Consider the following 26091-nt stretch of genomic DNA (forward strand, 5'->3'; position numbering starts at 1 on the left):
CTGTAAAATGAGACCGTGAAGCATGTGATCTTGAAGGTCTTTTCCTGCAACAAACATCCTAAGGTCAATTTTTTTAAAGCTACCTAGTCTAGAAAGATAGCAAAACATACAAGGAGAAATACTCAGACACGAAAAAAAAAATAGTATACATCTGCACAAATATCACCAGAGAATAAAATAACGTAAAACCATCAACATGTCTGAACGGTGAAGTGAGGTGATGAAGGTAGCCAAGAGCAGAGAAAAGATAAGAGACCCAGAATACCACTCCACTGTATCATGGAAGCCAAGAGAAGAGAGGTTTCACAGGGGTTGGAGACAAGGAAGCTGGAATAACTCAAGAATCAAATGCAGAAACAGACAAAAAGAATGAGGACTGATAAAACAACAAAACTATACAGATTTTCATGTGATCAACAGAGTGACTGCCAAAAAAAAAGTAACAAAAAAGCTCTCATCCAAAGCCTGGATGTTGTCTGCATATCTTGGTTGTGTTCTGACTGCTTCTGCCTTTGCATTTTCAATCTCACTCTGCCTTCTTCATCTTTGCTGCTAAGAATATAGAATTTAATAAAATATATCAGAATAGTTTCCCTGCAATAGCCCACTTCAGAGGCTATAATTTTCAAAATTTAGAAATTTCTGGAAATTAAGAATATGACTGTTAAGTGCTGGTGAGCCTTTTTATTTTTTTATTTTTTGTCCTACTTAAGTTCATTCAAAGATTCCAGAATTCTAAAGGAAATGAAACAATTTCATTAACAGAATGGGATGAATACTTAAGGAGTACTTTTAATATTAAGAAGTAATCCCAGCACTCTGGGAGGACAAACGAGACAGGAGGATCATGAGGTCAGGAGTTCAAGATCAGCCTGGCCAACATGGTGAAACCCCATCTCTACTAAAAATACAAAAATTAGCTAGGTGTGGTGGTGAGTGTCTGTAACCCCAGCTACTGGAGGGTGAGGCAGAGAATTGCTTGAACCCGGGAGGCAAAGGTTGCAGTGAGTCGAGATCACGCGCCTGGGTGAGAGAGCAAGACTGCATCTCAGAAAAAAAAGAAGTACAAAGATTTTGTTATTGTTACTTTATTAGTCTGTCAGGCAGGGAAATAGCTTGAAGTCAATAATATTCCCACACTGACCAAGTGAAATGTGACAAATCCTTCATCTCTATCCAGAGTGGGCCTCAGGACACTATTTCACAGACTTCAAGCTATTTCTGCCAAGTGACACCAAGGAGACGTATCACTCTGAGCACTTAACCAGAATCAGAGTATGGGAGAAATTAACAGTTACAAAGATACCCACATGAAAAGTTAATACAGAGAAAACTTTTCAAACACAACTGCTTTTGCCAATTTTCCTTTTTGATGATTACATGTAAAACTATCAATCTGATATAGCCTAGTTCTGCTGGTTATGAAAGAAGGAAAAGAGAAGGGGACTTGCTTGGGCTTGAAGTCTGGTTCCACACTAATAACTCACTAACTTTGAGTAAATATATTTACTCCTTTTTATCTCCTATTCTGCATCTACAAAATGGGGACAATCACATTCTCCATCTAGCACTCAGGCTATTAGTGACATACCCAGATGAGATCATGTCTGTGGAAGCACTCAAGGGGAATGCAAATACAAATAGGAAGTGTTATTACTGCTATCCTATATGGGGAAAGGGGAATGAATACATTTTGAACACCCAATCACATCCCAGCTGCCTCTTTCAAGTCAACCATATGCTTCTCTCCTATCAGAGCTGGGATGTTGAGCAGATGCCGAATTAATGGAGACAGAAAGATGGTGAGAAATAATGCTTCTGTTGCCCAGCTTCAGTCCTCCTGGCTGGGGAAAGATAGAAAAGTCATTTCTTATTCATTTCTATTCCACTAACCTTTTTGAGAGTCTTCTATGTGTCAGACACCATGCTGGATACTAAGAACATGTTAATTTTTGACAAAACAGGCTGTGTTCTCAAGCACATCAACTCTGGAAACTGATATGCAGAAATAGCCAAGAACTGAGTCTAGGAAGATAAGGATAAATCAGAGGAGAGAAGCAGGGGTGAGATAGCAGAGTAGCAAGGAACCACAAGGGACAGGAAGGCAGATGAGAGGGCATGACAATAGAAACCCATGTGTTCAACTAGGACTCTCAGGTCTTCACCATGGGCCAAGGAACCACAGACACGTTTTTTTAAGCAGGAACTAACATGATCATCCTTGCAGTTTAGAAAGAGGAATGTGACCACAGTGGGAACATGAAATGAAGAAGGGCAGCAAATGGGCAGTTGTAGCAGAAATCCAGGCACCAAGTGATAGGGGCTCGAGAATGAGATAATAAAGAGGTAAAATGAACTTGCTTGGTGACTGGAAGGATTCAGGGATAAGAGGAACTGTAGATGACTCCTCAGTTCTGTCTTGATGACTAAGAGGATGGTGGACTTTTTCACAAGATACAGGAAGAAGTACAGATTTGGCAGGCAAGACAATTTCACATTGTACATGTGTCACTTGGTTAATGACCTCATGCAAAAGAAGTCACTCTGTACCTTTGTGACCAACCAAAAAATCTTAAGTTTCTCAACATTTAGCTGCCTAATTCAAATTTCCATGGACAAGAGGGCCACTTAAGACAGAATGGAATGGCTAGGCAAGAACCCAGTTCCATGCTCTTAAACCTCTTGTAGCCAAAGTGAGAACATACTTGACATCAGAACTGAAGCTCAGAGAGGTTAAGTGGCCATGCAGCCAATAAAAGAGAAACTAAATTTTAATCCAGGATGGTCTGCTTCTATAGCATCAGCTCTTCTTCTAGTATGCTATTCTACTCCTTTAAGTGAGGGCCTAATACTACTCATCATATGTACTACAGGTTGGATACCCTCTTTCCTTAATGCTTGGAACCAGAGTATTTTGGATTTCATAATTTTTTTCTGATTTTGGAATATTTGCATATACATAATGAGATATGTTGGGAATGGGACCCAAATCTACATATGAAATTCATTTATGTCTCCTATCCACCTTTTACACATAGCCTAAAGGTAATTCATGCAATTTTTTTTTTTTTTGAGATGCCGTCTCACACCTTGTTACCCAGGCTGGAGTGCAATGGCGTGATCTTGGCTCACTGCAACCTCCACCTCCTGGGTTCAAGTGATTCTCCTGCCTCAGCCTCCCGAGTAGCTGGGATTACAGGCATCTGCCACCATGTCCAGCTGATGTTTTGTAGTTTTTTTAGTAGACATGGGGTTTCATCATACTGGCCAGGCTGGTCTTGAATTCCTGACCTCAGGTGATCCACCCACCTTGTCCTCCCAAAGTGCGGGGATTACAAGTGTGAGCCACTATGCCTGGCCCACAATATTTTTAAAAACATTGTACAGGCAGCAAAGTTTTGACTGTAACCCTCACATGAGGTCAGGTGTGAAATTTTCCACTTGTGGTATCATGTTAGTGCTGAAAAAGTTTTGAATTTTGGAGCATTTCAGATTTTGGATTTTCAGATTTAGGATGCTCAACCAATACCTCTTCTCTGGCCACTTTATTCTTCTGAAACTCGCCTCTGATAACAGAGTTCAGGCAACTCTGAGTCACCTCGTTGTAATCTCTCCAAACACTGTTCCCACTGCTGAGCTCTCATTCAATGATCCTGTCAATCTGGAAAGCCCTGCCCCATCTCTGCTTCTTCAAGTTCATTCCAATGACTATTTCTGATAACCAGCCACTCTGTGGCTCTGCAAATGTAGGGAGAATGTTCTGGTTCCTACAGGAACTACTTCTGAATTCACCTGCCCTACCCTATATCATAGCATTTAAAGTTCTTTCAGGGTAGCCCTTGTTTAACTCAGTCCTTATTTAACTAACCCTTGTGTCACTGACTGAACCAAGCATGATACTTCTCCCTGCTCCATAGTTTTTTGTGTGTTACATCAGCAGAAGAAAGGAGGAGAAGGCTACTGGAGAAGATGCACAGTGTTTATTTGGAGCCTGCCAACTAAGCACTCATCAGGCTCTCTCCTAGGCATGACAGCAATGACTGAAACAGCAAGGTCCCTGAACTTACACTGAAAATGTTTATTTTTTTAAATAAATAAATACACACACATACATAAAGCAAACACATCAAAATGTTAACATTTAATAAAACTGCAAGCTGGATATATAAGCCTTTATTGTATTATTCTCTGTAGGTTCCTGAACATTTAAAATATTTTAACAATAAAAAAATTTGTAATGAGAAGAAAATTAACATAGAGCCTCTACTCTCCATGGAAAGAACTGCCTTGTCAGAATAACTTATTTCCAAAGGGTCTGGATAGAGAAAATGTTATAGTTATCTATTTTGTTTTTAATATCATGCTCCACAGCAGAGAAAACAATCAGGAGAAAAGATGAAAATGAACAAGTTTAGACAATGGAATTCAGCCAGTCTAGACTGTCCTCATTCCAAATCCTTATCCTCTGCAGTGGTAAATGATAAAAGAAAATACCAAACATAACCACCTTCTAAAACCTTTTTGCCTCTGAAAAGAAAGCCCTAATAATGACCACTACCATTTTATTCTACATCTACAGCGTGTCTTACAAACACGATTCCCTAACAAACTTGTAGGAGGAGCATTTTACAGATGAGGAAATTAAGATTCAAACAACTTCAGTAATTTGCTCAACATCCGCTGGCTCCATTGCTGATGACAGGCTGCAGCCCAGGCTGCTCACCACCAGGGATGAACTGTGGGGAGCAGAGTTAGCTTCTAAACCTCTCTCTGCCAAGAGTCAAACACCTTGGTTTTGTTTCTGTTTAACCATGATGCACACCTCTCACTATCTGATACTCCTTCTCCTACTTCTTTTTTTTTTGAGACGGAGTTTCACTCTTGTTACCCAGGCTGGAGTGCAATGGCACAATCTCGGCTCACCGCAACCTCCGCGGGTTCAGGCAATGCTCCTGCCTCAGCCTCCTGAGTAGCCGGGATTACAGGCACGCGCCACCATGCCCAGCTAATTTTTTGTATTTTTAGTAGAGACGGGGTTTCACCATTTTGACCAGGATGGTCTCGATCTCTTGACCTCGTGATCCACCCGCCTCGGCCTCCCAAAGTGCTGGGATTACAGGCTTGGGCCACCGTGCCTGGCCTCCTTCTCCTACTTCTTATAAATGTCTGGGCTCTCACAAAGCAGTGGATCTTACAGAGAAAGAAGTCTCTAGTAGGCAGTTCAGTAAATTAAAAAAACACATACAAAATCCAAGAAATCGCAGTCTTGAGATACAGTATCAAAAACAGTACCTCCAAATGGCAACTCAGGGCAACAAAAAAAGTGAGGGGTAAAAAACTACACTGCACAACACACTGCAGTCACCTAAGAAACAATGCATGATTACTTTAAACTGAACAGCCTTAACATCTGAAGGGATTTTACAGTCGTTGTCAGCAACAAACCTGTGGGGAAAAAAAAGAATTGTTAAAGTCACTTTCCAATGTTATTTATCTTTAAACACTTGTGACTGTGAAGACCATGAAAATTTATCTCCCACGTGCAGACAGAGGGGCAGGACAAGCTACAGCATGTGTGAGCAGGTTAAGATTTTATTATTTACTAAATTTTCAAAAATATATAATAGCATTAAACTTGAAATATATGCCATTGTTTATTCTAATAGGAGTTACATTAACCATTCTGGAAACAAAATACAGATCAGAAAATGAGAAAAGTCAGATTTAGTCCACACATCAACATTTATGACCCCTAGAGTTTATTCCTAAAATAGGGGCCTCAGTGCAAAAAGGCACTGTACATTTTCCTTTTCTATCACTTCCTCCCTCACAGTCTAAGTTCTAGGGTCCTAAGCTGCTCTGACCACACCCTCCAGACTGTAAGGAAATTGCTGAGTCAAAACCATGTAATCAGAGCCCTCCACCAGCTGGACCCTCATAAACCTGCCACCCCACCCAAAAGAAAGTAGAAGAGTCCCCCATGTGAGCCTGCACATAACAGGCTGCTCACCACCAGGGCTGAACCATGGGTAACATTTACATATGCAACCCAAGCAGAGGTTACAGGATGGTGTCTAAGGAGGAACTATTAGGAAGATATAAGAAGCAAAACTGTAGAGAACCTTAAAGACCAAAGTGGGAAGAAAAAAATGAAAAAGGGTATTCCACAGCCCAGGAGGAGGAGGATAAAGAAGGATTCAATGCCATAGAGTGGGAAGTAGTGCCGAAATAGCAGTGAAGTGGTCAGGGAAGATTCAGATTAAAAGGAGCTCAGGAGAGGCTGGAAGATATAGACCCTGTGAATATAAATGCTCTCAAGATGTGTGTTCATATTCTTCTAATCATAACCTCCTTGAGAGTGAGGTACTTTCCCTTCACACAGCAAGCAGCAGTAAAGACAAATATCACTAGTATCAGTCTCCATCAGGAAGCATGCTGCCAACTCCAATGGCCCAAAGGGACCCACAATTATGACTTACTTGAATCCTACAATGCAGCAGATTTTACACCTCCAAAATCACACTTCTAGTCAGCCACCAAAAATTCATAACATATAACAGACTCCAATAGCAAACAGGCAATTATTTGCTTAGACATCTGATATAGTGCCAGGTTAGCCAACTATACTTGAAATTTTAATGGCACAAAAGAACTGCAATTATCTTTTTTCCCAGAGACACATTTCTTTGATTACATCTTGCATACTGAAACAAAAAAATTATTCAAACAGTTTTATGGTTATTCTTTGGAATGGAGTATTTGACTGATTGCCAAATGTATAAATTATATGACTAAGTATTAAACATGTATGTTTATTTTGTTTCAGAGGTCATCTATTTAAATCAAGGACTTAAAAAGTCCTTGATTTATCAACTCCACAAAAAGGAAGAAAGATTATTCAGTCCTACAAATCCACACATACACTTGGTCTTTTTACTGAAAAAAAAAACAAGACAAACTCCAAAAAATGACTAAAAAGATCATATAACAGGAAATATAAAAATAACACAATCCACAGTGCTGTCAGTAAACTCACAGATAAGCCTCCCTCTTCAGACAGGTCATGTGCCTTTAGAAAATGTGGGCAATGCAAACAAACAGATTTGACTGGCATTAAAACCACCAGTTAATCACATTTTATTTTTATCAGGCCTATAAAGGTACAAAATATTTCACTTCTGTTACCACAAAGCTGGAAAGTAATCTCAATTTCCTACATCTCCACAAAAATAGCACCTACAGACATGTCGCTGCAAGATGCCCAGGCATCGCAAAACCACTGGATTACCGCATGGAGTCAGGGGGGAACATGCTACCCTGTATTCTCCACTGGGGCTCTGCAACCACCCATATTTGAGAAAAAAATACAAATTAAAATCAAGAGAGCTTACTGTGCAAACAGAGCCTATAGCTCAGAACCTCAGCCCCATTTCCAAACAGAATGTCATCCATAAACAGAAGTTCCAGAGCTGCCAGAGTGAGACAAGCTCTCAGAGAAGCACACTGCTGAAATAAATCATATCTGCATATCTAGTGAGCATTTAACCAGCTCAGACCAAACTAAGGAACCAAATGCTATTGCCAGATTTTCCCTCCTAAGGTACTGACAAGTAAGAGCTATCAGAGCAAAAGATATGAAAACACCAGGCAGTTTTCCAAGAACCCCGACAGGCCTTGCTTAAGGTTGCTGCCAAGTTTGCTGGTGAGACTGCTCTGAAGAATTGTGAAACCACACTCTTGACCTCAGGCAGTACTAATGCCTTCAACTAAACACTGTTGAAAGTGCTGGGTTTATAACAGTGAAGGAGGCATTTCCTTGACCACACTGTGGTAAGGCACCCTCTAATAAAACTGATCAGAAGAAGGAACATATTTTTATTTTCCTTTATTTATATAAATGTATGGGACACCTGTGCAATTTTGTTATATGCATAGATTGCACAGCAATCAGGTCAGGGCTTTTAGGGTATCCATCACTCAAATAATATACATCATACTCTAATAAGCAATTTCTCCTCATCCTCCCCACTTCAACACACTCACCCTTCTGAGTCTCCATTATCTATTGTTCTACTCTCTACATTCATGAGAAGGAACATATTTTAAAAGGCAGCTTATTTTGTTTTTAAAAAAGAGTCTTTTAAAAGATGTTTCACTTGAACAGATATCTGTACATCCATGTTCACAGCAGCGTTAGTCACAATAGCGAAAGATAAAAGTAATCCAAGTGTCCACTGACAGATGAATAAATGAACAAAATGTAGTATGTCCATACCATGGGATATTGAAAAGGAAGGAATTTCTGAAACATGCTACAATATGTATGAACTCTGAAGACCTTATGCTAAGTAAATCAAGCTAAATACTAACTAGTTCCACTTATATGAGGTACATAATCAAATTCACATATACAGAAAGTAGAATCGTGATTTTCCAGGGACTAGGGATAAGAAAGAATGGCAATGAGGGCCAGGCACGGTGGCTCACACATGTAATCCCAGCACTTTGGGAGGCCGAGGCGGGTGGATCACGAGGTCAGGAGATCAAGACCATCCCGGTCAACATGGTGAAACCCCGTCTCTACTAAAAATACAAAAAAAATTAGCTGGGCACGGTGGCGCATGCCTGTAATCCCAGCTACTCTTGAGGCTGAGGCAGGAGAATTGCCTGAACCCAGGGGGCGGAGGTTGCAGTGAGCCGAGATCTCGCCATTGCACTCCAGCCTGGGTAACAAGAGCGAAACTCCGTCTCAAAAAAAAAAAAAAAAAGAATGGCAATGACTGTTTCATGGGTATAGAGTTTCAGCTTGGGATAAGGAAGTAGTTCTGGAGATAGATAGTGGGGATGGCTACACAACAATCTGAAGGTTAATGCCACTGAACTATATAGTTAAAAATCATTAAAGTGGTACATTGTGGTATGTATATTTTACTATAATCAAAAAGATGTTTGTACTTTTTCAAAGTAGAGATTTGAAATAGTAGAAATATTTTTAAACTATATAAATACAATATATATTTCTATGTATATTTAAGAATCTACGAAAGTTGTCTTCAGTTTCTACGCTCGGCCAAAATCTGACCTTCAGTCTCAGTCTGGAAAGCCAAAGACCAGGATGCATTCTTCAAATATCACTTCTGGCATCCTTGAACTGGTGTGCAATCAATGATTGCCTCACCTTGCAAGTAAACATCATATTAGCATGATGTCAGTGATATGAACAAGGCACATTATTTTAATACTTGCTGTTGGTATCCAAAAACTCATTTTCAAATGTCGGTGAACATTCCAGATGTATCCTAAGAACTATATGGTCCTCAAGATTTTATCATTTAATTACCAAAGATGTTCAAAGATGGAATGGCTGGTTTATTGTGTAACAAGGCTCAGCTCTAGCACTGTGCTTTTTTTTTTTTCTTTTTGGAGACAGGGTCTCACTCTACCACCCAAGCTAAAGCGCAGTGGCACAATCACAGCTCCACTGCAGTCTCTACTTTCTGGGCTTAGGTGATCCTCCCAGCTCAGCCTCCCGAGTAGCTGGGATTACAGATGCACACCACCACACCCACCTATTTTTTTTTTTTTTTGTAGAGGTGGGGTTCCACTATCTTGCCAAAGCTGGTCTCGAACTCCTGGGCTCAAGCGATCCATCCACCTTGGCCTCCCAAAGTGCTAGGATGACATGTATGAGCCACTGCACCTGGCTTAGCACTGTACTTTGTGGATAATAGCACTGCCATGACATGCCTACTAACAATATCAAAAAACATGCTTACTAACAGCCAATGGTTGCTTGCAGGGAAAGCAGTCAATTGTTGAAAACTGAGGATGTCTTGAGAGAGCAAACATTTATCACATGTAACCTCTGCAAAGATTCTTCTGTCATTCTTCTCCAGGGAAGATACTGAAATTAGTGTGCAGGCAGTGAAAGCTAAGATGCAGATGGAGATTCAAAACAGCTCTGTTATCTTGAAAGCCAATTTCAGTGCTCCACAGCCATACTTTTACAGCCAAAGCTTGAAGATGCATTTTCCTCTCAATTGGTTGTGTAAAGCAGCAAATGAGTACAAAAATATCAGAGAAATGTGTATAAGGACAACAGTGTCACTTCTGCTTCTGAGATTATCCAGCTATATTCTCCTTCAAACAGTGCACAAAGCTGGGGTTAGGAAGTACTAAAATGAAACCACATCATCATTGCCAAGAAAATCTTCATGTCCAGGAGTCAGAGAGAATTCAAGTCAGTTATATGACAAAAGATGAATACATTGGAAACAAACTACCACGCATATTGTTTTATGTGGACAGAGCCAAAATAATCATACAAAAATAAACTAAACAAATAAAGGCCTTGCTCCTCCTTCCTCCAACTCAGATCAAAGTCAATATCTACCCAGCATTGAAAATGTTCATTGAACTGATCATATATGTTAAGAAATTAATTTCCTGTACCACAATGCAAATTTCTGACTATTACAATCTTAATAACAAAACTGTAATAATGTTTATAAAATGTCAAACTTGTTACCCAGAGGTCCATTCTAGGACAGCGAGATTTAGCTTTGGCAATACTATTCCATCCAGCATTCCATCTTTCAGCATTTTGTCAAAATGTTTGCTTGGTGCACATCTAATATGTATAGAAAATAGATTAGAGGGTTATACACCAAATGATAGCAGTGGTTATCTACGGGTCATAGGGTTATGAATATTATTTTAACCTAACTTTTCTAAATAAAGGAGGAAGAGCAAGAGAGCACAGAGGAGGAAAAGGATAAGGGTAGGAGAGAAGGAGGATAAAAAAGAAAAAGAAAAGTTGTCCTTGAAAGAAAACCCACTCTGGCTAAAAAGCTAGGGCAGAGCACCCTTGGGTGGGCAGCACCGGCTTGTACATTACGAGATGCCAGGGGGCGCCACTCAGTGCCCACTCCTCAAACACTGTGCTCAAGCCACCACACCCTTATACTTCAGAGCCTCCCACAGTGCTGGGAGAGAAAGAAAGGTTTCAAGGAAGAGAGTGTAACTGTAGAAATTTAATAAATATGACATCTTAATTACTTAAGCTTTCTAAAAAATCAGTCATTTCAAGTCAAAGATGTAGCCTAATAACAAGAACAGAGAAACACACTTCATATGATTAAACAAGTGGCAAAACTGTCTGTGAAGGAGACAATCTTTTTGTAGTCTTCCTATGAATATAGTCACCCCTCAGTAATCCAGGAGATGGGTTCCAGGACCCCCAGAGACACCAAATTCCATGGATGCTCAAGTCCATCATATAAGAAAGCATGACATTTGCATATAACCTACACAAAGCCTCCTGTATCCTTTAAGTCATCTCTAGATCAAGTATAATACATAATACAATGTAAATGCTGGGTAAATAGTTGTTATGCTATAATTTGGGGGGGTGGGTTGTTCTTTTTTTTTTTTTTTTGACACAGGCTGGAGTAGAGTGGCATAACCTCTGCTCACTGAAGTCTCAATCTCCCAGGCTCAAGCAACCCTCCCATCTCAGCCTCCCTAGTAGCTGGGATTACAGGTGCATGCCACCACGTCTAATTTTTGTAGAGATAGGATTTTGTGGTGTTGTCTAGGCTTGTCTCAAATTCCCAGACTCAAGTGATCCACCTGCCTCAGCCTCCCAACATGCTGGAATTACAGGCATGAGCTACTATGTCTGGGATTTTTTTTTTTTTTTTGGCCTTTTCCTCAAATATTTTCAATTTATGTGATTGAATCTGTGGATACAGAACCCATGGATTATTTACAGAATATTGGGGTGTGTGTGTGTGTGTGTGTGTGTGTTGAGATAGAGTCTCGCTCTGTCGTGCAAGCTTGAGTGCAGTGGTGCAATCTCAGCTCACTGCAACCTCCGCCTCCCGGGTTCAAGTGATTCTCTTGCCTCAGCCTCCCAAGTAGCTGAGACTACAGGCATGTGTCACCATGCCCAGCTAATTTTTTTTTTTCTATAGTAGTGACGGGTTTCACCATATTGGCCAGGCTGGTCTCAAACTCCTGACCTCGTGATCCACCCGCCTCAGCCTCCTAAAGTGCTAGGATTATAGGCATGAGCCACCGTGCCCAACTTATTTACAGAATTTTTTTTCTTTTTTTTTTGAGACAGAGTCTCACTCCGTCACCGGGCACCAGGCTGGAGTGCAGTGGAGCGACCTCGGCTCACTGCAACCTCCACCTCCCAGGTTCAAGCAATTCTCCTGCCTCAGCCTCCCGAGTAGCTGGGACTACAGGTGCACACCACCACACCCAGCAAATTTTTTTGTATTTTTAGTAGAGACGGGGTTTCACCATGTTGGCCAGGATGGTCTCGATCTCTTGACCTCGTGATCTGCCTGCCTTGGCCTCCCAAAGTGCTGGGATTACAGGCGTGAGCCACTGGGCCCGGCCCCCATTTACAGAATTTTTTAATGACAGGGTCAATGTGAACTGACTCTTGCCTTAGTAGATTGGGACCTGTTGAGGACATATCTACCTACTGCATCACTGTGTGACCAGTACTCCACAGGGTACCTGGCTCATAGTAGGGGCCCAACCAGTACCTTCTCAATAGTTCAGTTTTTTTACAAAAGCAGTGCATACTTTTTGGCACATAACGACGATGTTTTCAGAACAACTTTCTTTATGATTATTCTCCCAGATATTATTTTTAAGAGTTACCTAGTATTCCATTGTGTGGATATACATAATTTGTTTAACCCACTATATTTTAATATTATGTTTCCAACTTTTCACTATGATAAAGAGCTCTGAGATTAATAATGACCTTGATTATTTCTTAAAATAAGCCCCTAAAAGTAGAATTGCTGAGTCAAAGAGTGTGTGAGTATCTATGCTTTCACTCTCCAAAGCTATCCTCTAGACCCTTGAAGGCAGTAGTCACGAGCTTTACAATTCAGGTAAGCTACTATGGACTTCTCAAGCAGAGCAATCTCCTAAAACAGGTGCCTTGACATCTGGAGCAGCCAAAGCTCCAGACCTATTTTCGGGACCCATCAGACACAGAAATCTGAGAAGAAGCATCAGCTCCAAGGGGCCTCTGTGCTCCTCCCAATGGCTCAACTTTCTCTTCTTGCTCAGTGGAAGATAGAAGCATGTTCATAGCATCATACACACCTCCCCACCTTTGCTTCCACTAAGTCAAATGGTCTTCCGGTGATGCCAGAGGCATCATTTTGTTTCCTGTCCCACCCGTAAGACACAAAAACATCAAGCTGCACAAAATCACAGCAGGCTGTCAGTGTGTGTCTGCCTCACCCCCTTTTACCTACTCACTTCCCATTAGTTCCTCTAAAAAGGGAAAGATGGAAAGGAACTCTCCATGGCATTAATTTTCACTTTTTATCCACTTCCATAAAAAATTGGCCTTTTTAAACACTTTCCTGGTGAATTTATGAGAGTTTTAGATGCACTGCCCCCTAAAATACATTTAAATGTATGGTGGCTTCAGGAAACCCATCCAGAAACCCCCAATAAGAACCTGTGGGCCACGGATAGTGCCTTGAATTGAATGAGCAAAATGAGGCTTGAGAAACTCCTGAGAGCATTCTCATGATCCTGCCTCTGTTTCTAAAATCAAAGGGCAGGGGAAAGCTGGCCATGCTGAAGATCCTATGGAAACCTGGACCACTGCCCAGCCAACTGCTTGGAACTTTATAGAGCCTTTCAAAGTAACTCAAGTGTCACTACACGGAGCACAGCAGTAAAGCAAATGTTAAATTACTGACCAAATGTTAAATTACTGAATGGGTGGCATTCTGAGGCAAAGGTAAGGTTTTGCCTCCTGACAACCCAACATGCTACATATTTGCTTATTTAATTATTGTCTGTCTGACCCTTACCAAGAAAACTCCATGTAGACTGAGACTTTGCTTTATTCACACCTATATCCTGGCCTCATCCAAAGTCAAAGCAGCTGGTCCCCGTGATTCTGAAGGCTCAGGCTAGGGATGAAGGCCATCCACAAAGACTTCCACAAAAAGCAATGGCATATAGGGGACATTCTGTGTACTTGGGTCTGGGGGTGTGTAATGTGAACTAATAGCCAGGGGAACAATAAGGACAGGCTCTGGGATAAGATCAGGTAGAACACACAGAAAAGGACTACACAGTCCACATGGTGAAAATCTCAACAATGCATGGCCAGAAAACTGGGTACAGATGGATAGTGCCTGTGCAATAGCCCAAGTCTCACTTACGTTCTATCTAGTCAAATGAATGGTCAACATGCCACCCAGGAGAAGAAAGGGAATCAACACAGACTATCTCTCAGAGGAAATCGCAGGATCACCCTCTGCTGCCACAGCCCAAGGCCACCTCAACAACTGCAGAATGCAACCCTGTAATACTGTGGACACACGCCAAGGGTCTTCATACCACAACACTTGTGACATAGTGGTTATTATTCTCATTTCACACAGGAAAAAGCCAGTGCCCCAAAAGGATTTAAACCCAAGCCCACTGTTTTTTGTAACTCCCCAGCTGGCTTTCAAAGTCAGAGCCCCTGGGTCCTTGCCTTCCCAGTTCCCGTTATCCAAAATAAACGCTTTGTGCCTGCCATCTCATAAATGGCTCAGAAAATGCATTACTACCTCACCGATGTGCCTGGACAGCCAGCAGCATCTGTTGTCACTGCCTTCATCTGCTCTGCCTCTGTCTCAGATGATCAGGACAGCCTGGCTTGGGCTGAAGGCTGTGGGTCCTCTATACAGACTGTTTCTTTCACAGTACTTTTCTGGTCTCATGCCTTTTCTCCAGCATCCCAAGCATCTCTGCTCACCAGTCATCTTCCACCTGCCTGAGCACCTTCATCCCTGTCACTGCCCCCTATCTTTCCTCCATGCCTCCCTCTCCCCTCCTGGTTTCCTCAGGAGTAAAACATTCCCCTTCTCTGTTGGCCTCAGGCACACTGGCACCCCACACACACACCCCCTTTTCCAACTCCTGCCTGAACTGTCAGCCTGTGTCTGTTAGGGTGAAAGAAGCTGAGGGCAAAACCTGCCTTCCCACCCTGTTTTCCTCCCTCTCCTGATTTCTCCTGCCTCTGCTTCTGTCACCCGCCCCTCTTGCCAGTGAGGTGGGTATCACTTTAGCTAATCCTCCACACCATTTCCTTAGGGGATAGTTTTTTGGAGGTCTGTTCTCTACCACCCTGTCCCAGGACTTTTTTCTTCAATCCCTCCATCTCCATCTGTGACTGCTGGGAACACTCTTCTAAATTTAAGCATCTTCCACCTGCCAAACTTAGCTGAGAATCCCTTACCCCTTAACCTGAGATTTGTTATAGCATCTCCTGTCCTTCATGAATTCACATAGTATACCTGCATGAAATTTTTAAAAGACTGAACATCTACATTTTGCTCCCTTAACAGAGACAACCTGCCAGGAGGAACATCCATTACAACCTGGGAAATGGAAACAGCTTATTGCTATTTCTTTATATAAAGTGGTCTGGACATGAAATTAAGGAGGACTGGAAAGGTGGTGCTGAAACAGTTTCTTTTGTACTTATTGATAATAAACAACTGGCGAAAAGGAGAGGAGGAGGGGAAGAAAAAGAAAATAAGAAACTGGAGCCACTGAAAACACAAATGAAAGGGGAATTTCACACTTAGCCAAAAATTCAGGGAAAATAAAATAAAACTCTGTTTTTACTAGAGTCTTTCTTTTAAAACCTGATTTATCTTAAAGACAGAAAGTCGTTAATCTTCTTCAGGTTTTACATCCCTAGCAGACAGCTAACATTCAGCCACTTTTGTTGTTGTTGTTGTTTTTCTGAGACACAGCCTCACTCTGTCGCCCAGGCTGGAGTGCAGCGGCACAATCTCACCTCACTGCAGCCTCTGCCTCCTGGTTTCAAGAAATTCTCCCACCTCAGCCTCTTGAGTAGTTAGGATTACAGGTATGTGCCACTATGCCCAGCTAATTTTTGTATTTTTAGTAGAGACAGAGTTTCACCACGTTGGCCAGGCTGGTCTCGAATTTCTGACCTCATAGCCATGTTTTTTTAACAACAAAGAAAGGAAACTGTCAAGTACTCCTACAACTCCCCACATAATTTTGAAGTGCAGTCCCAGTTCTGATTCTCTCTTTGGGGGCCGACCACTAATAGCCCATATCTCCCTAGACTTGTCTCTACTGTCAGGGTTATGTCACTCAAAATGAAAACTTCATGTGGCTTTCAACCCCAAAACAAAAGAAAATAAAAACCAAAAAATGCCACCTCTGTCTCCATCTACCCTGTCCCATGGTATGGGTTCCCTTCTGTGCACTCTGCTGACACAGGGAAGCTGAGCAGGTGACCTCTGTCCAGTCGTCCCACCCCTGACCCAGGAAGGCTAGCTGTGCAGCTTTGATACTGTACTCATTACTTGGTGATGACATCATCTGTGGACACGTCTGTCTCCCCAATAATCCCTAAAAGATGCAGATCCCATCATACTCATCTCTGTCTCAAGGCTCACCAAGAAGACTGGCCCATAGAGGACTCTCCACACATATTTACCGCCACTGTCAACCCTGAGTTATAAAAAGACCAGACTGGAGAGTGTCTCCATACCTCAACAGGCCTCTCCAGCCTCTTCAGTTGGCCCCTGGCAATCCCCCCATCCTCTCTCCCCTGCCACATTTACTCACCAAGCAAATGAGTGGTTATAGGCTGACAGGGTCACAGGGGAGCCCTGATAACCAGCACAGAGAAAAATCCAAACCAGTGTTTCTTTCCAAATACAACTTACTTGTACTGTTCTCCTCTGAGTTCTTTCTAAATCTGAGTTCCTACAAAATCTTTCCATTCTAAAAGGTTTTCATTCCAAGGTTTTATATATGTAACATTTTTCTAATAGGAAAAAATATAATCTGGATTCCAAGACAGAAAACTTCTGCTTTAATAATAATTCATACTTCTTGAGAGCTTAGTGTGTGTAGGTGCTGTACTAAGCTTGGTACACACTGTAGCTATGTGACCTCACGGCAGCTGGAGGAGAGCTGTATGAAGCTCTTTTTTCCTATAAACACAGTTTTCTACTATAATTAAGCTAGTCAAATAAGATTATCTTCTGCCTCTCCATTGTCAGGCTATGTATCTCAGTATACTTTTAATTTGTCTGTGCCTAAATTCCCCCATGGGAACAAGTGGTGAATAGGAAGTCTTTTTTTTTTTTTTTTTTTTTTTTTTTTGCCAATGGGAGGGGGAATGAAAAATAACAAAATGAAAATAAATGAGGCCGTCTTCCTAAGATGGGAAGCACTGATGGCACTTCAAGCTTCTAATGAGTCTTGACTTACATTTCAAGTTTTCTCTCCACCTTGGGATCATCTCTCCTGAGCCATTCCAGAAATACTGGTGAGCAGGAAAAGCAAGTTTCTGCTCTGGACTGGCTCAGACACCCCTCTGCTGTCCTAGATAAACAGGACCATATGAGTTCAATTTTTATTTCATGAGGTGGAAAGCACTTCCAATGTCTAAATCTGAAATCATCCCACCTGACTGTAACTAGAAGTAAAAGCAGCTGGTTTCTCACTGACGTGGGCACTGCTGATGGCAATGGTTCTCAAAGAGCGGTCCCCAGACCAGCAGCATCACAGCATCCTCGAACACATTAGACATGTCAACTGCCCACTGCCACCTGCCCCAAGCTCTTTGCCTCACCAACTCTGGCAGAGGTGGGGCCCAGCCCTGGGTGTTGTAAGCAGTCTTCAGGTGATTCTGATACATGCTGAAATCTGAGAGCCACTGGCTTCAGCTGATAAACATCTGAGGTCGTGGGAATGCCCTGCTGGGCTAACCTGTGTATTACAATGCTTTATGTAAAGATACTGGATCCCCACCAACAGTAGCTACTCCTTTCTGCCACCTGGCAAGGGTCCCAAATACTAAACTCCAGGGCATTCTCTTTCCTACTTTCTTGGGCAAATTACTTGTGCCCCAATCTCTGTCTCCAAAAAAGGGACAATGACAATATCCACTTCATTGTGTCAAGGACTTGGTGTCTGGCATGCAGTTAGCCATCAACAAGTGTGACTCCCTGTGATTCCAGCATCTCTGCCAGAAGTTCTAATCAGAACTAGGAATACAGCAAAATAAAATTTGCTTCCTGAATGCTTACCACCTGACTTTTTCTCCCCACTCCATTCCAGAGTCCTGAGTGAGGACATCCAGGAATGACAGAGAATGCACCTGGCTCCACTGTCTTTCAGCATTTACTTGTTCAGTCTGCAACATGAGCATCTACTGAATGCCTACCAACATGTGGGAAAAGCCCATTCTACAAATCTGTACAGCCTCCAACCAGGTCTTTCTGGACAAAAGCCATCCAATTCTGGGGCATAAAGCCTCACACACCTCAAGAGAGGTACAGAAGGAACGTGATGAATATTAACAAAAGTTGACATAATAACAGCTAATGTTCATATTGTGGTTACTGTGCCAGGCACTCAGTACCTTATAAATGTTAACTTATATAGTCACCACAACAACCCTGTAAGATGGCTGCTGTTATGACAGCTATCAGAGAGCTGGGGAAACTGAGGCACAGAAGGTTTGCATAACTTAAGGTCCTACAGCTTCTACATGAGGGTGAGATCCAAACCAGGGCTCCAGGGCAAGTGCTCTTCACCACTGTACCATAAGACAGAGAGCTACCGCTTATCTAGGCATCTTCTATTTATCGCCAATCCCACAGCACTGATTTTAACATACTTAAGTTTAGGCACAGTATCCACTGTCATAGGGTTCAGCACTGAGCCTTCAAGGCCCCCAACAGAAATGATAATTCTACTTGGTTTCTTCAGCCCCTTCTCCCCTCCCTAATCTAGTTCCACCTAAGACAAATCAAAATCTCAGAGCAGGATTTCTCTCTTCTCATAACTCCCCTGGCACTGCACCACTTAACCCCTAATTATATACCATCTGTCACATAGCAGTCTCTAATTGTTTCTTGTATATTAGCCTTTTCTTCCCCACTCGACTGTAAAATTCTTTGGAAGTACCCATACTTTTTGTGAAACCCAACAAAACCAGGCAGAGACATGGGCTTGTAAATGTAGACTCTGTGTTACACATTCATTGGCTGGCTTATTAACTTTGCTTTTCTGACTCTTCTTTATTATCAACTCTTAAAAACAGATAAAAGTATTAAGTTTATGCTATTTATTTTATGAGGCAGGGTCTTGCTCCGTGGTTCAGGTAGGATGCAATGGCATGATCACAGCTCACCACAGCCTCAACCTCCAGGCTCAAGCAATCCTCTCACCTAAACCCCCCAAGTAGCTGGGACTACAGGTGTGCACCACCATAACCGGTTAATTTTTTTTTTTTTTTTTAGAGACAGGGGCTCACCATGTTGCCCAGACTGGTCTCAAATTTACGGGCTCAAGCAATCCTCCTACCTCAGCTTCCCAAAGTGTTAGAATTACAGGTGTGAACTACCATATTCAGCCAGCTTATGCTATTTAAAACCACTGTTAGGGGAGGTATTCCACCAACATAACCTGAAAACAACTCTGTTTCAAGATCTGTACTCCAAGCATCTCCTACACTATCTTTTAAACCCTTCAACAGCCTCTATAAGGGGTGGCGGGGGGGGGTGTGTTATTAATGCAGTTTGCAGAAAGAGGAACCTAGGCCTACCAAAAGTGAGTAATTTCACCAATGTCATCCGAGGTTGATGAATTAAGAAATATTTTTAAAAGATCTGTCCCAAAAATCCCTTTAGCCTCCCTTTAATGTGGGGACTAAGGTGTCAAGATTCGAATTATCCTCAAAGCAACCTTAATAAAAAATGTTATCATGACAGAGAAAGTTTGAAACTCTATTTAAAAATCATTTTTTAAAAAAGAAATTATGACCATGTTCAAGGATAGAATAACAATATAAAGACAGAAAATCTTACAATATTACACAGAAAAATCATATTATATATTCAATGCAATACCCATCACACTTACCTAACTTTGTTGAGAACTTAATAAGCATTCCAGAATGCATATGGACACACAAAGATCCACAAATAAACAAGTCAAGTCTGAAGAAAAGTGGGGGCTCACGCTGCCATATAAAACACTGCAAAGCCATAATTTTAAAAATGGGGGGGCATAGAAACAGAAAGATGAATTATGTTCCATTTAATAGGGACAGTTTCAGTTTGAGATGGTAAAAAGTATTCTGAAAATGGATAGTGGTGACAACAATGTCGATGTACTTACATGCCACTGAATTATAAACTTAAAATTGTTAAATGGTAAATTTTATGTTATGTGTATTTTATCATAATTAAAAAACATTTTTAAAAATTAATATGTTGAAAAAGGAGCTAGACACGAAATAGTACCATACTGTATGGTCCATTTATATACTATTCTAGAAAATACAAACTAATCCATAGTGACAGCATATCAATAGTTGCTTAAGTCTGGGGACAAAGGGATGGATAAGAAGGGCCCCAAGGGCAGTTTTGGGGTGATGGAAATGCTCTGTATCTTTACTGTGATGGTTTCACAGGTATGTACATCTGTCAAAAGTAATAAAGCTGTACACTTTAAATGGATTTAGTTTACATAAATAAGTTACAACTCTTATTCTTACTTGTTCATTAGATAGGGTCTCACTCTGTCACCCGGGATGGAGTGCAGTGGTGCAATATGGGCTCATGGCAAACTCCCCCTCCTGAGCTCAAGCAATCCTCCCGTCTCAGCCTCCTGAGTAACTAGGACTATGCCAATTAGCCAGGCTAATTTTTGTATTTTTTTGTACAGCAATCCACCTGCCTCAGCCTCCCAAAAGATTAGGATTACAGGCGTGAGCCACTGTGCCTGGCTCTGGCTTTTTTTTTTTTTTTTTCTTTTGTAAGACACGGTCTCTCTACGTTGCCCAGGCTGGTCCTGAACTCCTAGACTCAATTCTCCCACTTTAGCCTCCCAAAGTTCTGGGATTACAGACTTGAGGCACCATGTCCAACCTTACTAACTCTTAATAAAGTTGAAAAAGTAAACTAATGTGTGTATGTGGAAACCTGAAGTATGATAAAAGCGGCTCCACAAAACTATATGAAGGAAAGACTACATTGTTTAATAGATGATTTAGGAAAACTGCCTCACAAAATAGAAAGAAAAAAATAAAGTGGGATTCCCTCATTATCGAATATATGAAACAAGCCTCAAAAAGAAAAAAAAGCCCTCAATGTGAAAGGTAAAACTGGGAAGCTAACATAAAACAAAATATCTTTGTAATCTTGGGGTAAAGAAGGACATCTTAAGACTCTTAAAGTGCAACCGAAGGCAAAAATTAATAGATTGAGGCTATATCAAAACTAAAAATTTCTGTAAGTTACCATTGAGAAAGTTGATAAATAGATGACAGGATGAGATTAACATCTAGAATACACCAAAAAAAAAAAATCTGCAAATCAACACATTAGAAAAGCATGTATGGGTAGTAAAAGAAATTATAGTCACTAACAAATACATTAAATGAGTTCAAATTCACTAAAAAATCACATAAGTTCACATAAAACAATGAGATCTCACTTTATGGCCACCAAACATTGGTAAAACTACAAAGATGGTTAATAACAAACTTGAGCAAGAATGTAGGGAATCAGGAACCCTTGGGCACTGATGTGGGAGCAGAAAGCAGCTGAGCAACTCTGGAGAGTAATTAAGCAGTGTTTAGTAAAAACAGGTATGTTTGTACACCATTACTCAGCCATCCCATTCCTAAATAAACACTCTTAGTAGTGGTTCTCAAACTCCAGGCTGGGAATGCTGAAACACAGTTTAGAGTTTCTGATTCAGGAAGTCTAGAACATTGGGACCCAAGAATCTGCATTTCTAACAGTTCACAGTTGATGCTGTTGCTGCCAGGTGCGGCCATATTTTGAGAACCATTACCCTAAGGATATTCTCAACCAGATCATTAAGAAAATGCATACAGACCCAGCTACTCAGTAGGCTGAGGCGGGAGAATCACTTGAGCCCAGGGTGAAGGCTACAGTAAGCTGAGATCATGCCACTGCACTCCTACCTGGGCAACAGAGCCAGACTCTGTCTCAAAAAAAAAAAAAAGAAAAAGAAAAAAATGCATACAGGATGTTTGCTAGTGGTAACAGGAGTAGAGGTGAGTTAAGCATCCATTATTAGGGAAATGGGTAAGTAAAAGTAATAGACACACAAAAGACCAGCCCTATAAAGCAGCAGTCAACGCAAAGCACTAGATAAACCTACACCAACTGGGATCTCACAGATAAAATGCTAAAGTTCTTTTGATTTTTATGAATGCCTGCAAATTTCCACAATAAAAAGCTTTAAAGTTTGAATTTAAAAAAGAATGAAATCTGTAGCACAGAAGCACTTATGTAAATTAAAAACAAACAAGGTAACTCAACATCTTTAACAAGAATATATATCCTGCACAGGAGAGAAGAAGGCTCCTCTGGGGAATAGAGATCTGGGATGGGGCGGGAGGGGCAAAAAGGAGAAAAACATAAAACAAGCAAGGGGCTTCTGCACAGTGAGAGGATCCTGTGGCAAGAATCAGAATGTGAGCTCAGCTCTCAGCACCAGAAGACCAAAATGTAAATCACTCAAGTTCTCTAAATCTCCACTCACCTGCATTTACATATAATGGTTGCTTCAGTTAAAGCCCTCAAGGCTTTAAATCGTTAAGGGGGCAGCTCAGCTTGTCAATGAGAGTGGAGGGGAATCTTTCTCAAAACAAGCTTCGGGTGATTTCAGGCCCCCAAACTCAAACCTGCTATTGAGCCCTGGATTTTCCCTCTTTGACATATTAGTTTAAAAAGACACTGGTGCTCTTGGCTTTTGGCAGAGTGTGTGTGTTTTTTCCGTGTCTTTCTCTTCACTGTCTGAGTCTCTATGTCTGTGAATCTTCGTGTGACTGCATGTGTGTAGTGTGTTTATCTGTGGAGACAGAGGACTGGAAGAACAGCAAAGCATTCCAGAGGAGACTGAGCCACACTTGTTCATCAACGCCATTCAATGCAGCTTTACTGAAGCCGGAAGTCACAGTTATAAAACCAAGATACCTTCCTGGGGCTCCACCCACCCTTCTCTTTCCTTTTCTTCACTCTCTCCTCCCTGACATCCAAAGCTGCCTCCCAACTCCCACATCCAAGTGGGCTGATCCAAAATAAGGTCCTCTTTTGACTGGGTAGCTTAATAGAGGTAACAAACCTTTACCGGGATGCTCTTGAAGAGGAGAAACAGCCATTTATATTCCTCACTAAAAGACTTGAATAGAAAAGCCAAAAATCTTGAAAACAAGGCATATCATAAAAGTTCTTCCAGAGGAGACTGTTATGGCTATAGCTACCATCCAAAAAAGGCGAAGTCATCTATAACATGTTATGCCCCTACCAACGACACCAGGGCCATGGGTCTTTCCAAGTGCCACTGAACAGTTTGCCATATGAAGTGGTGGGAACGTGTATGTGGCAATCAAAAAATAAAAATCACCAATGATCAAATTTGCGTGAGAAAATGCAATTGATCCTTCTGACAGGATTGCTTAAAGAAGCAAGCTCATGCCAAGAATGTACATCTTTAGGGGAAGAAAAAATACCTAAACAATTGGAGGAAGGAAGAGACAGTTAACAGTAAAGGGAAGAATGAACTGGCAGAGCACTCATGCCTCCCTCCTAAAGACCAGGGCATTAACCCCTGTGTGCAAAAAATCCAGAATTTTTATTCCCAAAACACTCTTTCAGCTTTTCTATAGCAGCACTTTTCAGAGTTTATCTGAAATGTTATGTATAAAATGAAGTTTTGTAAGTTAAAGCACATTTGACATGCAACGGGAGTACTTTTTAGTTAAAAAAAAAAAAAAATACTGCCAGATACAGTGGCTCACACCTGTAATCCCAGCACTTTGAGAGGTCAAGGTGGGAGGATCACTTGAGCCCAGGAATTTGAGACCCACCTGGGCAACATAGCAAAACCCTATCTCCACAAGAGGTACAAAAAAATAGCTGGACTTGGTGTTGCATGCCTGTAGTCCCAGCAACTTGGGAGACTAAGAATCATCTGAGCCTGGAGAGCTCAAGGCTGCAGTGAGCCGAGATCATACCACCACACTCCATCCTAGGTGACAGAACAAAACCTGTCTCAAAAACAAACAAACAAAAAAGAAACTGATGGCTATGCTTAGGAGTCAGGAGTCCGTTTGGTTTTCATGACATACATTAGCAAAGCACACCATTTTTCTAGCTGAAATGCAGGATATGCCACAAGTTTGAAAATTAATAAATTCAACCAGAAAAGTTAAAGAATCTTTCAAGCTAAAACTGAATGTCTATGGTCAACACAGGCAATCACGTCTTATGAAAACATAAACAGTCTTTATATGTCAATGTGCAAAGGCATTGATGCATATATTTTATTCTAACCATATTAACACAAACTTAAAAATACATGATGAACATGGTGAATACTGTAAACTCTTCTGTTAGGAAGGATTTTTAAATTTTCAACTTCAGAGGCATGTACTAAGTACTACAAGTTAGACACTGTGCAAAATGCTAGAAATTCTCCAGTGAATAAGATACTGGTTTAATAACTGTGTCCTTCTGATGTCAATTTAATCCATCCCTGGAGTTAATGTCTTTTAAGAGTTTCTGGATATTTCAAATAGCTTACTATCATCACTGAAGAGTTGCAGAAATATATATTACTATTTTACTAAAAACATAAATTACTATTCTGTGAAGCAGAACTAGAAGGAAAGGCTTCTTCACTGTTTTACATATCACAATCCCTTTCTGCAGAAAAACTACTTAAACTGCATGGTGGCAGCGGCCACCCCCTGCTACCCAGCAGGTCACAGGGATGGAGAGACTAAAAAACAGGCTATATATTGCTGTATACTTTAAGAGACGCAGTAAAGAAACTCGAAAGACCAGGGCCTCCAGAGCTAAACAGGAAGCAAGATAAGGCAAGTGGGCTGCTACAGGCAGAAGGCAGCTTCTGGAGGTTCCCCCAAAGCTGGCGCCTCTGACAGCAGGCACAGGCTGCTGCTTGCTTGCTTTGCTTGCTTCTTTGCTTGGCCACGGCATGTCTTCAGAGCTGGAAGGCTGCCACCTGCTGAATCACCAAACATCCCTGGGCTTCCCTTGGAGCACTGACCAGACAGGCACCCATCCCCCCGCTGCCTTCCTTCGCCCGTGGACATTTCACACCCGACCAATGAAACGCCCAGCCCTCTCCCCTTCTGCACAGGCCAAAACAGCCGCCAATCTCGTTCCATCTGGGCAGCTCTAGGCAACTCCCATCGCGTTCCTACGTCACCAGTCCCACTCCTCTCCTTCGGCCCACTCATTCCCCCCGAATGTTCAACCCCCCAGTGCCAGGAAGCGTGGGGAGTTCACAGCACAGCATAGCAGACATTCGCCGCTTCCACATCCAGGGAGCCAACCAGAACCATCCCCAAACCTGAAAGCAAAATAACCTGTCGAAACAGCTTTAAAGGTCCAGGAAGGTAAATGTCAAGGGAGCTAGAATAGCCGACAGGCCCCAGAACATAGAAAATAAACTTCCCTTTCAGAAAGCAGCCCTTCACTTGGTTTCGTAAGCGTGAACCGCTGAAGTCTGTACTGTTTGAAGGTGAAAACAAACATCTGAGAAGCACCTGCCTGGTTTCCCTTCGCTCCCTCCGGCCATGACAACCCTCATCCCGATTTCTACTTCGTGGCACTAAAGAGGAAAGCAGCATTAACCAGAACGCTCCAGGCTGAATCCGTTAGCTGCACTAGGGCACTCTACCCCGCCCACGAGAGAAAGCTACAAGCCGGAGTTCGGGTTAAGACGGTGGGAGAGGCAGCCACTGCTGCCGCGGTTCTGCCCTTGACACGTCGCCTGGGGACAGCGGAGACCCCCTCTGTCACGGAAAAGCCGCGTCTTGGAGAGACTGTCCAGTTCTAGGCTGCATCGATGCCCCCTCCAGGCCTTGCCCCTAAACGTCCCCGCCGGGCGGGGTCAGCCCTGCGGGGTCTCAGCGCCGCCCGCGAGCCTGGGGGGTTGTTACGTGGCCTGGGGAAAAGGGGCACGCTCCTCGGGGAAGGGGGT

General features: G+C 41.9%; 1 protein-coding gene across 7 annotated transcripts in view; it reads right to left on the minus strand.

Moving 5' to 3' along the window:
- SGMS1 (sphingomyelin synthase 1) overlaps positions 1 to 26091 on the minus strand; it is a 334608-nt gene that overhangs the window by 306810 nt on the left and 1707 nt on the right. For 2 of the 7 annotated variants that reach the window (XM_078345956.1, XM_078345955.1), the window contains exon 1: positions 1 to 25980. The exons of the other annotated variants lie outside the window; for them this stretch is intronic. The gene's annotated coding sequence lies outside the window, so the exon portion shown is untranslated. Of the gene's footprint in view, positions 25981 to 26091 lie in introns of those variants that run through there. 7 annotated transcript variants of the gene reach the window in all.

The sequence above is a fragment of the Callithrix jacchus genome, chromosome 12 (genome assembly GCF_049354715.1).
Source record: "Callithrix jacchus isolate 240 chromosome 12, calJac240_pri, whole genome shotgun sequence".
NCBI classification, from domain to species: domain Eukaryota; kingdom Metazoa; phylum Chordata; class Mammalia; order Primates; family Cebidae; genus Callithrix; species Callithrix jacchus.